The following is an 18,578-nucleotide window of genomic DNA, read 5'->3' on the forward strand; positions in this document are numbered from 1 at the left end:
TAGCATTCAACAATTATAAAGAATATGAAAAAAAAGCTAATTATAAGTAGAGGTTAAGGGACAGATATGGAATGAAATGTGCGTAAATAAATAACACCAGCATGTATTTACAATGTAAACAGCATAATAAAAAGTGTTTCCAGTGCTGTGGCTGAGGTGATAGAGGGTGGTGGGGTGGGGGTAATTAAACTGACTAGGGGAAGAAACATTTAAGAGGGCATGAAGTTTTTGCTTTACTAGCCCTATAATCTTTTCCAAAAGGAAGCTTTTTTAAAAAAAAAAGCAGATTGCAAAGTAGCTAGAGTCTTCAATGATTTTTCCTGCCAGCTTATTTGTCCTAACCAGAGGTCGGGATTGAACCCGAGTAACTGAAGCTGCGAACTGCACCACCTACTTTACCTACAGATACGTTGTTAACTGAAGCAAAATAAATTCCCCTTCTGGAACAAAACTCTTCATAACCTGAATAAGTTAGCACAAAAGTCCAGGAAGCCTAGATTTACAGTAATATATATCTGACCATCATTCAGCAAACCCAATGGCTAAAGAGGCAGGCATCGTGAAGAAAACCTCAAAGTGAGGGAGGTGAGAACTGGGGAGGGATACAGAAGGGAATGAGGAGCCAAAAATAAGAAAAAGAAACACCTATGGAGGCCATGCTCTTTTCTAGCTGCTGCTATCAGGGAGGTGATACAGGAACCTCATGACTCCCATTGCCAGATGCCAGAACAGTTATTCCCCTCAACCATTAGGCTCCTGAACCAGAGGGAATAACTTCACTCACCCCATCATCAAACTGTTCCCACAACCTATGAACTCACTTTTAAGGACTCTTCATCTCATGCATGGTTTGTTGTTTTTTTGTACACGTGTTGCCCAATGCTGTTGCTTCAGTCTTTCATTGATTCTATTGTGATTGTTGGATTTATTGAGTATGCCCACAGGAAAATGAATCTCAGGGTTGTAGATGATGACAAAAATGTAATTTGATAATAAACTTTCCTTGAATTTTATGTTGAATAAACAGTTGGGGATTCATGCAAAGATCCTTCATCAGGACTGGAAAAGGTGGGGGAGGGCGTACAAGCTAGCAGACGACAGGTGAGTGGGTAGGGGAGGGTAGGATGAAGTGAGAAGCTGATACATGGAAGAGGTAAAGGGCTGAAGGAGGAATCTGATAGGAGTGTGGAACATGGGAGAAAGGGAAAGAGGAGCACTAGAGGGAGGTGATGGATAGGTGAGGAAAGGAGTGAGAAGGTAACCAAAATGAGGAATAGAAAAGGGAAGTTAGAGACAGTGGTGTCTATTGCATCAGGTTGGAAGCTACCCAGACCGAATGAGCTATTAGTCCTGCTACCAGAGAGTAGCCTCATTGTGGCAGTAGAGGTGGCCATGGACCAACATGCCAGAATGAGAATGAGAAGTTAAAGTAGGTGGGCACCCCTATTTTAACTTCCAGCATATTGTGGTGGACAGATTGAAGGTACTGAGGAGTGAGAAAGCTGAGACATTCAGAGAAGCAAGACCACGGAGCAGGGAGACACTACAGAATAGGGTGTGCACAAGACCTGCAGCATGACTGCAGCTCACGTCATCTCATTCAGATACTGATTACTTGATCAGGACCAACACCACATAGATCAACAGCCTCTTAACCTCCTTCATTAGGACTGTCAGTGAGAGCTCCAGATACCTGGGATCTATAATTGATTGCAGCCACCATTCAGGCCCTAAACTATTTTTAATCACTTTCCAGAAACCAGGCAACATGAGCACTAGCACTTATTGCCTCACTGTTAACTGCCCTCATGGTAGCAATAAGCTGTTCTCTTAAACCACTGCAATCCTGAAGGTCCTCCCAAGTACTACTGGTGGGATATTAAGATTTAGACTACTGAATGACTACTATTTTTCCAAATCAGAATGGTGGGGCTTTGGAGTGGAGCCAACAGCTGGATTTGCCTGGTGGCAGTGATGCTCTCAGCAGACATGGCAAGCAATTGAGACAGTTGCTACAAACCTCGTTGAGTAGATTCTGTAGATAGCACCAAGCACACTAAGCACTAGTAATGAGGAAACATATTTAGGGCAGTGGATGAAGTACCCATCACGTGAACCATTTTGCCTTAGATGGTGTTAAAAATTGTAAGGAATTGCTGGAATTGCACTCATCCGAGTGAGTGGGTAGTGCTCCAATCACATTGCCAGCTTGCTCCGTGCAAATAGTGGAAAGGCTTGAGTGTTAGGGGGCACTTCTCCCTGGATCAGTAAAGCAGTCAGGTTCATTAAAGACCCACCCTGGACATTGCTCTTCCATCAGAGGGAAGGTACGAAACCAGGCTCAAGGACAGCTTCTACCCTCCTGTTTTAGGACTACTGAATGGTTCCCTAGTACAAGATGGACTCTTGACCTCAATCTACATCGTTATGAACGATGTTGGTTATCTGCATTTTCACTGCTGTTGTTACACTTTATGTTTTACTTTGCTCTACCTCAAAGCGATGTGTATACAGGACAAGATTTTCTCTATCTCAGCTTGGAGCAATAATAAACCAATTCCGGTGTTATGCAACAGCTACACGTTAGAACACAAAATGCTGGAGGAACTCAACAGGTCACACAGCATTAAAGGAAATAAACAGTCAACATTTCCAGCCGAGAGCTTTCATCAGTGTTCTAGGGAGGTGATGGGCTGGGGAAGTGAAGGGGAGAGTGGGGTTAGGGCAGCATTGAAGGAAAACGTCATTCTTCAAAGGAAAACATTATAGATATCCTGGAGGGGAAACCCTGACCCTGGGAGCATATGCAGCAGAGACGCAGGAATTGAGAAAAAGGAATAGTATTTTTATTATTGAATGCAAAGCCTCATCCTGAGGACTTCTAAAATGGAAAGCACATCTCAAAAAAAAAAGGTATACTTTAGGTGCCTGAACATTGTGCTGAGATGCTTTCAGAACAGAAAGCAGTACTGTATTGAATATTGTTAGGAGTGCTCTATTGTAATATCTAATTCTGTTAAGTTACTGACTATTCAAGATGTTAAAATAAGTTACTATAGCCATTGAAACTGTATGTTATCTTTGTATTTAAAGGGTTTAAAACTATGTCAGGAGAATGAAAGACTCTGCTGCACAATTAAAGACATCATTCCCAGTTACAGCTTCCATCTAACTCAGTTTTAGTCAGTCACATTGGTATTGTCTGTGGGCCCATTATGATGCTCCTGTCACTCGTTGCTGGCAAGCTGTTTAAATAAACGTACAAGGCATGCCTAGAGCTTTACTTCATTAGAAGTAAAGGAGATTTGGAATGTCACCAAAGACAGTTGCAATTTTCTATAGATTCAGTGCAGAAATATAGAAATTTTGATTAGTTGCATCACAGCCTGCAGAGGGTTGTAGACTCAACCAGCTCCACCACAGGGGCTAACCTTCCCACCTCCGAGGTATTCTTCAATCAGTGGTGCTGCATGAAGTATCTGTACAGCACATCTAACAAAGCAAGCACTTCACAAAAGCAGCAAAATAATTTGAATGAACTGCGGAAAGGTGTTGAGACTGAGGGTTCCCAGAATCAGATTTATTATCACTGTTTATTATGTTGTAAAATCTGTTTTGTGGCAGCAAGGTAGTACAATACACAGATAGACTACAACTTACATTAATATTTTGGTGTATAAATATTTGTAGTGTTCATGGGCTCATGATCTGTTCAAAAATCTGATTGTAAGAAGCCATTCCTAAAACATTGAGCGACTTCAAGCTCCTGTATCTCCTCCCTGATGGCAGCAATGAGAGGGCACGTCCCATGTGGTGCAGTGCCTAATGATGGATGCCACCCTTTTGATGCATCACCTTTTGAAGATGTCCTTGATGGTGGGACTGATGCCCATGAAGCTGGCAGACCCTCTATTGCCTCTTCCAATCCTGTGCATTGGACCATCTATACAAGGCAGTGATGCAGCCAGTCAAAATACTCTCCATAGTACACATGAAGAAATTCATTGAAGTCTTTGCTGACCCACTGCATTGACTCAAACTCCTAATGAAATACAGCTTCATGTAGACCTTTTTTTGTAATTGCATTGACAGTGAGCAGGGTTTCTCTGGGTTAGGGCCCAGGAAGCGGATTCCAGAGATGCCAACAATGGAGATGTTGATGAGCTGCAGGAGAATCCAAAGGTAAAAAGGGGCAACACAGAATTTAAAGGCACAGGTGAGAATTTCAAATTATCAGGAACTAGCATAGATCACGCAGCCGAGTCTAGCTCACACCCAAGTACCACCATTTCTCCTTCAGGCTCTTTCAACCATGGTGCTAAATTATGGGTGGGACCTTGCACAGTCAACCTTTAGGGCATCTGGCCAAAGCTATCAGGAGCAGGAAGTTAAAGTGGTTTAAAAGCAATGTTCAAACTGTTGTCTTATAAACATTTCACACTGCACAAAGCAAAAAGTGCACAGACACATTGCACAATAGAATGTCACTTTAAGATTAGCATCTGGCCTTCAGGGTGGCAGTGTGAGGATTTAGAACTTTCCACCCTTAAATGCTAATGAGGCTCAAAACATCACAACTCGAGACTGACGGGGAAGGGTCATGGGGATGAAGTTGGATTGGGATGCAGAATTTTTATTTTTCTTGAGGTTTAACTTTCCTATGCTTGCTTGTATTTTATATAATCTATATACAGTTGCAAGAAAGTTTGTGAACCCTTTGCAATTACCTGGTTTTCTGCATTAAATTACACAATGTGGTTTGATCTTCATTTAAGTTGCAGTAACAGACAAACACTATCTGCCTAAACTAATAACACAAACAATTACATTTTTCATGCCTTTATTAAACACAGTTTAATCATTCACAGGCCAGGCTAGAAAAAGTATGTGACCCCTTGCATTTAATAACTGGTAAAACCTCCTTTAGCAGCAATAACCTCCACCAAACGTTTCCTGTACCTGCTGATAAGACTTGCACAATGGCGAGCAGGAATTTTAGACCATTCTTCTATACAAACTTTAAGTTCATCAATATTTCTAGGATACCTTGCATGAACAGCCTTAAGGTCTGGACTTTAACTTGGCCATTCCAAAACACAAATTTTCTTCTTTAAACTATTCTGTTGTTGATTTACTCGTGTTTCAGATTATTGTCTTGTTGCATCATCCAACTGCTATTAAGCTTCAGGTGATGGACTACCCTGACATTCTCCTGTAAACTGTCTTGATGCTGTTTTAAATTCATTGTTCCATCAATGATTGCAAGCAGTCCAGGCCCTGGGGCAGCAAAGCAGCCCCCAAACCACGATGCTTCACAGGTGGGAGGAGGTTTTGTTGTTGGTGTGCACTGCCCTTTTTCCTCCAAACATAGGGGTATGCATTTTAGCCAAAAAGTTCTTTTGCCTCACCTGTCCACATAACATTGTCACAGAAGCATTGGGGAACATCCAGATGGTCTTTTGCAAACCTGAGATGTGCAACAATGTTTTTTTTGGACAACAGTGGCTTCCTCCAGGGTGTCCTTCCATGACACCACTCTTGTTCAGTGCCTTTCTTACAGTGGACACAAACAGATTTTAACAAGTTCTAGAGATTTTTGCAGGCCTATCGCTGTTACCCTTGGGTTCTTTCTCACCTCCTTCAGCATAGCACATCATGTTCTCTGTGTGATCTTTGCTAGACGCCCACTCCTAGGGAGAGTAGCAACAAAACTGAATTCCTCCATTCGTAGCCTATTTCTCTTATTGTGTACTGATGATCACTCAGGTCTTTAGAAATGCTCTTGCAGCCTTTTCCAGCTTTAGACACCTCTACAATTCTTCTTCTAAGGTCCCCTGAAAGTGATTTCAATTGATGCATGGTGCACAGAAACAGACCTTTCAGAGCAGGATGTCAGTAACTTGACTTTGTGGTCCCTTTTTTAAAAAAAATGTATAGGGCAGGGCACCTCATCAATGGACAACTCCAATCTCATTTCATTGACTGGAAAACCAACTTCAAATAGCTTTTATAGAAGGCACTTCCCAGAAGTTAACATACTTTATTTTGAAATTGTACTGTTTGTTAAATGGTGTATTCAGTATTGATGAGAAGTACAACAATTGTTTGTGTTATTAATTAAGGTTCCTTAAGGTTGTTATAGCTGGGAACGGTTATGGGGACAAGCTCCCACTGCCTGTTAAATATTCCCAATGTCGTGCGTCTCAAATAGTCTCAAACAACCAAGTCCAGCTCCTGGTCTTCACTTGTAGTTTAGCTATTAAGCCCAGCAGAACTGTTTCTACTGACAGGAGAAGGGGCAGTGGGGGGGGGGGGGGGGGGGTCATTCTCATCTTCAAACTAGTCCCTTCAGGCAGATGGGTCTCATTAGCTGCGGTTGGCAGCTCATCTAGAGATAGGAAAACTCTGATCTCAAACCTCCGCTGTCATGCGACTATTCCCACCCACGGGGAAGGCATCGAGAGTAAACACCGTGGGGAAAATTCTGGAACTGGAGTCCCTAAAGCAGTCCTACAGAGTTCAATGCCGATTTGAAATTATGTGACTTTTTGGTACCGAACTGTATGGCTCTCTGCTGTTCCTTTATATTCATCAGATGTGTGGAGAGGGGGAGCTTGCTACACGGGCACCAGCTTGCTCTCCATATCGTACTGCCCAGGCTTGTGTATCTAGACAACTAGGATGCTATATCCATGGTTAACTTTGACCAACGGAGGCCTACACAGTTAAGACAGATTGTGTTTGCCCATTATTTGTGACTTAAATGAAGATCAGATCACATTTTATGAGTAATTAATGCAGAATACCAGTAATTGCAAAGGGTTCAAACTTTCTTACAACTGTATATGTAATTTTTCAGTGAATTTTCCAGTAATTACAGTAGGGGTTTCTATTTTTCTAGAAAGTTTTCAGTGGCAGGTGTCAGGCTACTTAAACCTGGCTATTCTATCGGTCAATTCTTACAACCACAACTGCTTTTTCCTTCGCCTTTTGTTCTCTCAACTCCTCTTTGTTCATTCCTTGTTTTCAGAACCCTCAATAAAATTGCTAGCAACAAGTTTTATGCCTCATTCCTGACTTCCGAAGAACCTTTAGATCACAAAGCAGCAGGATCCAGAGTTAAACACAGATCAATGATTCAAATAGATCAGGATCAAGGGACTGAACACCTTTGTTCAGAGTTGGAATGGATGCAAGGCAGGAGGAAAAGGAGGGCGTGGGCCTGGAGCCAAGATTAAACAGGAAAGGAAATTCCTTTAAACTATTTTCACAAAAATGCATGCATCCCTTAAAACAGGCGTTCCTGAACTTTTTTTTAAATGCCATTGATCGTTACAATTAACCGAGGGGGTCCACGGACGCCAGGTTGGGAACCTATCTTAAAAGGAAAGGGAAGTTAATTAGGTTAAATAGTCAGGAGGTTTATTGAGGGGTGGGCACTCAAACATGAGAAAGCAGAACACAGAAGTAAATTTTAATAGACAGGGAGTAGAATAGCTCAGAATCAGTGTGATTTGGAAATGAGGAATATGTAAAATAATTTGGTGACAATAAAAATCATTCCCCAAATAAAGATCAAACCCTAGAGAAATAAAAGCAGCGATGGTGAGGCAGTGTTTCAGATTATTGGGAGGAATGGTAGCACAGCAATTAACACAATCACTCTGCATCAGCAGCGTTCACTGATTGGGGTTCAATTCCCGCTATCTGTAAGCAGTTTGTACTTTCTCCCTGTGACCCAGCATTTCCTCTGGGTGTTCCACATTCTGCAGATGTACAGGTTAGGGGCATAGTAAGTCAGCATTAGAAATACAGCAACACTTGCAGGCTGCCCCCAGCACACCCTTCAACTATGTTAGTTGTTAATGCAGCATTTCACTCTGCATTCTGATGTACATGTAACAAAGCTAACCTTTACTGCACTGAAACATCAGGAAACAAGAGCTTCCACTGCACAACCCCTATACACTTTCTCTGGAGAGACTATGACACCCTCCTGCCCACTGAAGCTCATCTCCATTGTGCACCTCGTCCACAATCTCATGCAAGAGCAGATACCAAGTAACAGATACACAGGCGAGCCAATCTCAGCAAAGATCTGTGTCAAACAAGGTTGAGTCATGGCCCCACCTACCAGACCGCAATGTTGCAACAGTCTTTCAGACCTCTCAAAGCAGTGGAGCAAGTCTTCAGAAACAATGGGAAACTGTTCAACCGGTCATCCAAGCTCCAGTGGTCAATCTACAGGGCGCAGATAACATTGCATAAGCTTGGTGGAGCTCCAACCCCGATGTCTGAGGCACACGAGGATGGACCACTTCCTGTTTCTCAGTGGCATTTCTCACTGAAGGCAGAAAGGGCACGAAGAAACTCACCACAGGTTTTATCACAATAGCACAGACTGGTCAATTGGGAAAGAGCACGTGAAGACCGAGACTTCAGTCCAGGCACAAAACTTGTGGTCTATTGATTAAAGATCCCTCCCCTCCTACATCACTGAAAATTAGTGCATCGAAACTCTGAAGGTATAGTCCAAGTTCACCAGGATTAGCAAACCAAAACCAGCATCTTCTCCCAGGCCAAAAATCAATTTGATACCCAAATTACGTTCAGCTACTTTAGGCAGACCACATCTCCCACACCCCGACAGCAGAGTCCCGAAATGAAACCAGTCTGAACTCGTCACAGGAAACAGACTACTGGGTGAACAGAGGAAGCATCCAATGACGTGCTTAAAGCCTTAGTGAAGAAACGCAGCGTCCTTACTGGCTCGTGGGAATTTCCAGCCTGTGAGCGAGTCACACCGCACTGAAACAGGTCCTTCAGCCCAGTTGCTAGGTCCCATAAGCCCCACATCCCTCTAATCCTTTCCTACCCATGTAGGAGTCCCAGGGCCTTTAAAAGATGTTATGTACCTACTTCAGCCACTTCCTCCAGCAACTCATTCCTGTACCTGGTGGGAAACATTTGCCTTTTAGGTCCCCATCATCCTTAACCCTTTAGCTCCCAACTCTCCAACTCTTGATAATCATGAGCACACAGAAGCTCACAGAGTATTCAGCCCACCTGCTGTCTGATTTTCACCGTTGCCTCAGTCACATTAAAACCATGTGAAAGCAAATCTCAGACCTGAGTGACAGCACAGGATGATCTCCAGTGGCTTTCAAAAGAGTGCTGGATCTTAACCAAGCAAAGGTGTACACAGCAAGTCGTGCAACATCGATAGAAGGGGGAGGAATTGTTGACACTTTGGGTCAAGACCCTACATCAGGACAGAGTGGAGAACGAAGATGGCCGGTTTAAAGAGGGGCAGAGGTGAAGTAGGAGCCCGCAGGCAATAGGTAGAAGGGATGAATGATGATTGGCTGATGGAGGCAGAGGAGGGTGGGGGGGGGGGGGGAGATGTATAGCCAGGAGATGGGTGATAAGAGAAGGGGGCAGATGGAGACCAGCACCAGGGTCCAGTGGCTGAAATGCATGGGTAGCAGGTGGATGGAACCAGGAAGGGAAAGTGGCTCAAAATGGCCTATGGTGGGATGGGGGAGGAAAGGGAATAGAAATGGGAGGACCAAAAAAGGGGGGGTGGGCAAGGGGGGAGGACATAGGAAGGAAGGGCTACCAGAAATAGGAAAACTTGCTATTGGTTGTAGACTGCTCAGGCAGAACACGAGGCACAGATTCCCTTGTCTGCAATGGGCCTCACTTTGGCATTGGAGCAGATCAAAGATGGACAGGTCAGTGTAGCAATGGGGATAGGAACTGGAATTGAAATTGTTTTCTATTAGCTTTATTTGTCACTTTAACAATCAAAGCATACTATGAAATACATTGCTTGTGTTAACTACCACAGGTGCCACCATGCTTCCAGCACCAGCATAACATGTCCATCATTTACTAACTCAAATTTGCATTCGTGGGAGAAAACCAGAGCATTTGATGGAAACCCATGCAGTCATGGGGAGAATGTACAAACCCCTTACAGACAGAATTAAACCCAGATCACTGGTGCTGTAAAGCATTGTACTAACAGCTACATACCCCTACCAGGGAGCTGAGGATGGCTATTGGTTCAGTTCTGAAGATTAATAACGGTGTCTGCACTTGATCTCACTGCTGCAGGGGCCACAGAGGGAGCACGAATGCAGATGTTGGAGGCAGCACACATTGATCTTTGCCTCACTTGGGCTGTTGAGGTCTCTGGAAAGCAGTGAGGGAGGGGACAACAGTGTTACACCTCCTACAATCACAGGAGTAAGTGCCAGTGGGTAAAGCATAGGTGGGGAGGCACAAGTGAACCAGGGAGTCACAGAAGGAGTGGTCCCTGTAAAGGATGAAAAGGGGCAAGAGGGGAAGTTGTGTCTGGTGGTGGGACTCATTGTGACTGGGGAAAAAAGGATAATATGCTGAATGTAGATCTCATAGGGCAGAAGGTGAGGACTGGGGGAACGTTACCTCTGGAGGGACACACAAGTCACGTAACAATTCATTCCAAAGTCAGGACATTATATCATTTTGTCACTCAGTAGTCAAGGGCTACAAGTTAGATCAATACTACTTGTTAACCACTTTTATTGTCAGGTTTGCTAGCCATAAGACAGTTAACAACCATTGCAAAATTCAGCACAGGAATCCCCCTGCTCTAGCTCAGACCAAAATGCCATTTCCCACTTACGCATAAATATCAAAAGACCCGCAGCTGACGATATCTTAAACAAGCCCAGTGAGTCAGTGTGGTACTTAGGACTGTAATAAATAGATCTACTGAGAGGATCATTGGGGGCTCTCTACCACCCATTAAAGATATTTATCATGAGTGCAGCATATGCAGGGCCCATAATATTGTCAGTGATCCCTTCCATCCATCCAAGAATCTCTGACCCCCTTCCATCTGGCAGGTGCTGTAGAATTAGGATAAGTAGTGTTAGAATGGAAACAGCTTCTTCCTCCAGGCCATAGGACTGCTGAACTTCCTGCCACTACCCAGGTCTGATCATATCTGACGCTCCAGTAGCATTATATTGTTTACTTTTTTAAAAACGTGTATTGTATATGCACCTTTAGAGGTAATATTATATTGTTGTGTGCAAGTTATACGTACTGTGTTATGCTCCTTGATCTGGATGAATGTTTTTTCACTTGTATGGCTGAACGATAATAAACTTGAACCCGAATCTCAGGGTGATGATCCCCCCCCCCCACCCCCACCATTACTTTTTCCCCAGTATAATGAAAACAATGATCAAACATCACTTGGACCACTCTCCAAAGTAGACAGCCAAAACGGCTCAAAATTATCATGACTGCTGTAACTGAGGCGGAATATTCCATAGCAATTGGTAACAAGCCAACTCCCAAAGCCTCCCCTTCAGGGCAGGCTGGAGTACCAGCTACTTGCCTGGACGGAGCTAATGGTTGCCCACTTCATACTAACCCAAATAAGCATTAGCACTTTCTGTCTACCAGGCCCACAATACTTCAGCAAGCACGGAGCCTAAACACACATCTTCCAGCTGTTGTCCCACGTTCACAGGAGCACTGTCATCACCAAGCACCCCATTCAGCAACTCTTCATCACTACTAGTCACTGAGCCACACCACCCAGCTCTGCTTGCAATACCCATACCCTTTTTATTGAAGGCAAGGTTACCCAAAACAAATCAGACACACCCCAAAAGGTTCCTCCAGAGGAAACACATTTTAAACACTATTTTTATTATCTTTGTGGGCAGACAAGTTACTTTATGGTAATAAGTGCAGTTCTCAGAAACTATTAAACCCCTGCCTCAGAATACAAGAGATTCTGCAGAGGGTAGAAATCCAGAACATCACATTTTTACCCCTTCTTTTTCCATTCCAGTTCCCCTTTACCCCTTCTCCTGACTTGCCCACCACCTCTTATCTGGTGCCCCTCCTGTCCCTTTCTCCCATGGTCCACTCTCCTATCAGATTCCTCATTCAGCCGTTTATTTCTTCCACCTATCACCTCTCAGCTTCTCACTTCATCTCCCCCCCTCCCCAAATATGGTTTCACTTTCACCTACCAGCTTGTAGTTCTTTCCCCCTACCCACACCCCCCCCCCCCCCAATCCGGTTTCTTCCCACTTCCTTCCCAGTGCTGAAGGCCTCAGCTTGAAATGCTGACTGCCTCAGAATTGTGTGCTGTCGATGAAAAGGCAGCAGACTTTTTTGTTGCGGATCCAACAGCTTCTAGTTCACAAGTCATTTAGCTTCAAAACTGCTTTGCAATAAGCTCATGGCACACTCAACAGCTCTAAAGTCCACTATCCCCCAATGATCTTCAATTCCCCCCCCCCCCAAAAAAAATCTCAGTTTTAAATATACCTATGGGCTGTCACCAAAGTTCCCATTCTAGAGAAGGAATCTATAGACTTCTCAATATCAACAAATAGACAAAAATAGAATAACAGAAATAGATATAGAATAGATAAATAGAATAACAGCTTATTTTACAAGTTGACATGAGTTAAGCCCTGTCAGTTTAAGATGGTGCACAATACTTGTATCAATACAAAGCACTCAACATTCTCTGCATATCAATATGTTCAGCATGAGCACATCAACAGTAAAGAGGGCTCTCCTTTAAAACTACTCATGGATATTGACTTAAATTCACAAAATTACTAAATATCCATTTTCCCAAATCAGAATCAGGTTTAATATCCCCAGTATATATTATCCACATACAATTTAAATTATTCAAAGTGAAGTAACCACAGATATCTCCTTCCACAACTAGAAGTAGGGCTGAGTAATTTTACATTCCAGTTACAAAAATGGCACTACTATTTTTATCCCAGTAAAATCTCCTCCTGATTCATTAGAGCACAACTCTCACCACAAAACAATGCTCGTCTGCCACATTGCTGATACTAAAAGCCACTTTGCACAGCAGTATAGTTTTGCTAGTGAAATATACACTCACCCCAGTGTTCTCCAAAGCTGCCCCAGACACAGACAGAAAACAGCACCCCAATCCTTAAAGCATGGCTGTAACGAAGCCACCTTGTGCTTAACTACTGTATTAACTTGCCCCATTTTAATCTGCTGGGGTTATAAAGCCAAAAACCAGATCACTATACTGTTAGCTACAAAAGTCATCATGATTGAATCTATATGGCATATCTCAGTTATAGTGTTTTTAATATTGAAGCTGGCAGTCAGTAAGTGTATGCAAAATCCTTCAAACAGAAACACATATAATTACTGGCTAAAGTAGCAGAAGCTTAAATATTGGGCAGGAGGAAGAGGGAGAACAATTTTTTTTAATTAACCAGAATAAATGGTATTCATAATAAAAAAATTTACAAGAATAAACCATGCAACACCTTTTCATTCTGACATTCCCTGCATTTAGTGTTAAATTACATTGCTTTATACTAACAACAACAATTCAGATTCACTGGTGTTCAGAAAAATGGGTGGGGAGTTGGATCTCATTGAAACCTGTTGAATATTGAAAGGCCAAGACTAGATGTCCAGAGTACACTTCCAACAGTGCAAGAACCTGAGAACAGAGTGCAGAGCCTCAATACAAGGGTGGCCCTTCAGAACAGAGATAAAGGGAATATTTTTAGCCAGAGGATGTTGGAACTGAAATTCATTGCCATAGACAGTTGTGGAGGCCAAGTTACTGGGCATATTTAAAGTTGAGCTCAATTTAAGCACATGCAAAGTCTTTCAAACAGAAACAAAGATGTAATAATACTACAGGCAGTCCCCGGGTTACGTACGAGTTCGGTTCCTGAGTCTGTAAGTCGGATTTGTACGCAAGTCGGAACAAGTACATCCGGTATTATTTAGTGTCAGTTAGTCAAACGTTTGTCTTAGTATACAGTATATATTTTACCTTTCTATGCATATAAAACACTTAAACATTATGTATTCCAATAATTAAATCACTGCATTGCTTAGTAATAATTGTAGCTTTCATCGGGGCAGGGCCTTTCACATGCTTCATTATTCTCACTTTATCCTTTAAAATTGTTCCGATCATTGACTGACTGTAGCCTAACTCTTTTCCAATGGTCGATGGCGTTTCACCTCTTTCCAAACGCTTTACTATTTCCACTTTATTTTCAATTGCGATTGCTTCCCATCAATGGAACAGAAACACTGTGGGCCTCGAGCTGCGCCGGCTCCCAAGGTCCATTTGGGCCCCAAGGACCACCGCACTGAATTTCCCAGGTTCAAAAGTCCACCGCACTGTGACAGGTTAAGTGGGACAAGTGGGGGCTGTGCTGGGTTTGGGTACGGTACTTGATCCAACACAATATTCCGTGTGGGAATTTAAACTGGAAGTGGCAGTGTTTTTTTTAAAAATGAGGTCGAGTTGAGAGTTTGACATTAACACGGCACAGATGGTACAGGAGTCACTGGATCGAACTCAGGAACCTCTGTTCTCCAGCCCGGTGCTGATCTCACTGCACCACCAGCTGACCAGAATGGGGGTGGAGGGGCCGGGGTCAGGGTGAATCTTGCTAAGAAAAATTTAAGCCAGATACAAAGTTACACATTCACGGTGTCAAATGCAACGACTTAAAATGACGGACAGTGTTCTCCTTCCTCGGTTCGTAAGTATGAGTTGTCTGTAAATCAGACGTTCGTAACTCAGAGACTACTTGTACTGGCAACATTGCCCAGGGGAGAATAACCTTGCTTATCCGATAGTACGAGGATAGGACATTAAACTCACCCAACAAAGAATCTCAGGTGAGGAAAGACTGGTTCAGAATTACACCCTAATGCGACCCCAAACTGGATTGCATGCTAGGCTCAGACTGGCAAGCTCTTGGGTGTTCAGCAAGAACAATTTTTTTTAAATCAAAATAAACTACTCAAAACAAAGAGCATTTACAAGAATAAACCATGTAACACCCTTTTGTAGATAATGTGTTCAGTGATAAATTACAGTTACCACTCACATGGGCCCACTACATTACTTTGTCAGCCACACCCCACTGAGTAACAGGAAAACTATACTGCGGTCTTTCCCCACCAACCCTTACGGAGGCCGCACCAAGCCTCAATGCATCCCTCAGCAAATACTTCTGCAACCTGCAATGTGCCTGTAAGCAGCATTCCTCCATGGGCATCGATGTGCTGGCAGACCAAAGTGCGCATTTCACGAAGCTGATGATCTTCCAGTAGTATTTGTTCATCTTTGTGTGTGTCACTGGGAGCAGCTTGCAGATCGGAGAGCGTCCTCTGTCACACACCTGCTTGGGCTGCGCCACGACATGCCCCTGCATCTTTCTCCATACCCTCTTTGCAAACCCACAGCCACAAATGAGGTGAGTGCCCATCTCATCCCTCTGAGGGCCAGCACAGGTTGTGAGTGATGTCCTGGGCAGGTAGGAAAGCTGTGACTGAGAAGCCACACCAATCCTTGCAGCACGGGAGGCAAGGCAGCTGCACTCAGCCTGCGGCTCAGGGTTCAATCCTTGGCATCTCTACTTTCAATGAGGAGGAATTTCGTTAGCCCGAGGGTAGACAGCTGTGGAAGCCAAGTTATGGGGTACATTTACAACGGAGATGGAAAGGTTCTTGATTAGCAAGAGTGTCAAAGGTTATGGGGAGGAGAATGGGGCCAACAGCGAAAGTAAAATCAGTCATGATCAAATGGCAAAGTGAACTCAATGGGGCTGAATGACCCATTATGGTCTTACAGTACCAGCGGCAAGCAATCATTAGAAAGAACCAGCTCAAACATCCACTGCTGAAACAGACCTCTTTGAAACTTAACACAAATCTAATGCAGCAATGACCACATACACACTTTAACTGAAAATTAACTCATCACTAGCAGCTGGGGCATTCGAAGCGATTTTCACACACACACACACACCGACAATGGGGAAAGGTTGTACTCTGGCCTCCGTGGACTTGGTACACTGTACACTTCAGCAGTTAGCACCTGCTCAGTAACAGCTCGCCAGCCTATCAAAATAGACATCATGATCACTGTCTTTAATGTTGCCAGCAAGCTAAATACCAGGTAATTCTCAACATGAATAAAGACAAGGCTGTTTCACATTCAAGTCAAAGGTGCCTCAAGGACATCTTTAAGGACCCTCACCATGCAAGACATGCTCTCTCCTCATTACCACAATCAGAGAGGTAACAAAGGAGGCTGAAGATCCACGTTCAACATTTTAGGAACAGTTTCTTCCCCTCCATTATCAGATTTCTCAACAGACCATGAACACTTTTTGCACAACTTTTTTTTTAAATATATAGAGTGGATTCCAGTTAATTGGGCCATCCATTAGTCCGGACTGCATCCTATTTGGAACACTATGCCACTTAATTGGGGCAGGAGACCACTGCACAAGTTCTAATTAGTGCCAGTCATGGACACTTGCGTGGCCGTTGACTGCTACACCGTACTTGGTGCAAACTGTTTTTAAACTAGCACCAGTTGCATGTATTTGTGTTCAAAAAGCTGTGATCTTTGTCACTGATAGTTGGCAAGAAACAAGTAGCAAGACAATTCAGAACTGTTTTGCTCAGTGGTTTCAAGCATTGGGGTTTACAGATGCCAGAAATGGCCAGGACTGAAAATGTAATCATTTCACTATTGCAAGGTAGGAATTAGGAAGAATTTGAAAGTATCGACGATCATCTTGAATGTTACCTCTGGTGCAGTCAGCCCTCACCCTCAGCTCCAAGTAGTTGTTTGCACTTGACAGAGGTTATACTCCAGTACACTGCTTCAATGGGTAGGCTAAACCAGGTGAGGGTAGCCAGCTGGTCTCATACCCCATTGAGATAGGGACAAGCTTGTCCTAGCATGCAAAGTCAGTTCTGATAAGCTAGCTGGATGAGATCAACAATGAGATTCAACTGTAGATCTCCAATACTCCGCTGCATCCTGTAACCACCAGAGAAGGCGTTTCTGCAATGCTCTGTGGAAAGCCAAGTGCATGACGAGGCAGAGAAGTGGCCAAGGTCATTCACTGCAATCAGGGAAGACCCCAGTTGTGATGTCTACTTGTACCACTGGAATTGGACTTCCGAGGTCGAGGGAGTGGAACTGCCCCAGTGCAACAGCTTTTCCACCTTAAAAACTCTCCCGCACAGGTTTCCTGTCATCGACATGACCAACAAACACTATTGGAAATTTAAATAATTGGTTCAGTATTTCATTTAAATGCATTTGTTACTCAGTTAAATGGTGGTTTGTTTTTTATACTTTTAACTATTTCCATGAAACATCAACATGAGGCAGTCCCTTAACTGAGCTAAAGGATAGGTCCTGAGGCATCCCAATAAACTGGACTCCATTACATTTATTATAAGTTGGTACGCACTGTACTGCTGCATGACAATTTTAGGACATCAGTGATAATAAACCTGATTGATTCTGGGACAAACTCAATCATGGGCATTTTGGGCTGCTGGTGAAATTACAATGAACTGGTCACCCACCTAATCAGAATCCAGCCAAGCCACCAGTGTTTCCACTCACTACATTAATGATCCCAGTGCCTTTCGACTTCAATGTGATGTGACACATCTCCAGTTGCTCATCCTGTTACCAAGGTGCATCATGTGAACAATGCCACTGAGGTACAAATGAGTGCTTGACCCCAGTCTTATCCCAAACCACAGACTGCACTGAACTACAACAGAGTACACTGTCACTTTAGAAACAATTAGGGTTCACACAATCTTAATTACAATAGGAATGATTTAAATTAACACTGGTGACATTTTGAAAACCTAACTGTAGCCACTTGATCATATAAACATCGATTAAAGGCAATTTGGCAGTGGAATAGCTCTGACAGAAGTCCGCTCTATGGGTGAAATTGTGCATCCTTAACAGAAGAAAATAAGAACCATTCGGCCCCTCAAGCCTGCCCTCCTCTTCAATACAATCATGGTTGATCTATCCCCAGGCCTCTACCCCTATGCCAGATCCTGTGAATTCTCTGGTCTTTTAAAAGGCTATCTCTTCCCAACTTAAATATACCTAATGATCCAGCAAGGTTGGGGGGTAGGGGTGGGGGGAAACAGAATTCCGGAAATTCACCACCCACTGTAAAAACAATTTCCAACCCACCCAGTTATTCAATACCTTCTGTACTACTCAAGTTATCAAAATTTATCCAATATTTAAAGGCCTGTGAAGATGATGTTTCCTGTAGTGGGGTAGTCTAGAACTAGAGGGCACAGCCTCCGAATAAGGGACATCCATTTTGACAGAGGAGGAATTTCTTTTCCCAAAGGGTGGGGAATCTGTGGAATTCACTGCTACAGACAGCTGTGCAGTTCAAGTTGTTGAGTATATTTAAAGCAGAAGATGATAGGTTCTTAATTAATAAGGGTATCTACAATAACTGGGCGAATGTGATTGAGGGGATAATAAGTGAGCCGTGATGTGAGCAGATTCAGTGCACTGAATGGTCAGATAAGATGGCACCAGCGGCAACCTTCTGCACAGTTCACCAAACTACTACTATTTTAAAAATCAACCACTAATCAGTGTGCGATTGGAGCCTGTAATTTACATTTGGATCACGTGATGTTGGACTGAGCGAGCTGGCTTTTTTGCT

The 18,578-nt window shown here is 43.3% G+C and overlaps 1 protein-coding gene across 3 annotated transcripts in view; it reads right to left on the bottom strand.

The window, feature by feature from the left end:
* The window catches only part of LOC132403895 (GTPase KRas), a 52,078-nt gene that overhangs the window by 30,793 nt on the left and 2,707 nt on the right, over nt 1–18,578 (bottom strand). The gene's annotated exons all lie outside the window — the stretch shown is intronic.

The sequence above is a fragment of the Hypanus sabinus genome, chromosome 13, assembly GCF_030144855.1.
Source record: "Hypanus sabinus isolate sHypSab1 chromosome 13, sHypSab1.hap1, whole genome shotgun sequence".
In the NCBI taxonomy this organism is placed as follows: Eukaryota; Metazoa; Chordata; class Chondrichthyes; order Myliobatiformes; family Dasyatidae; genus Hypanus; species Hypanus sabinus.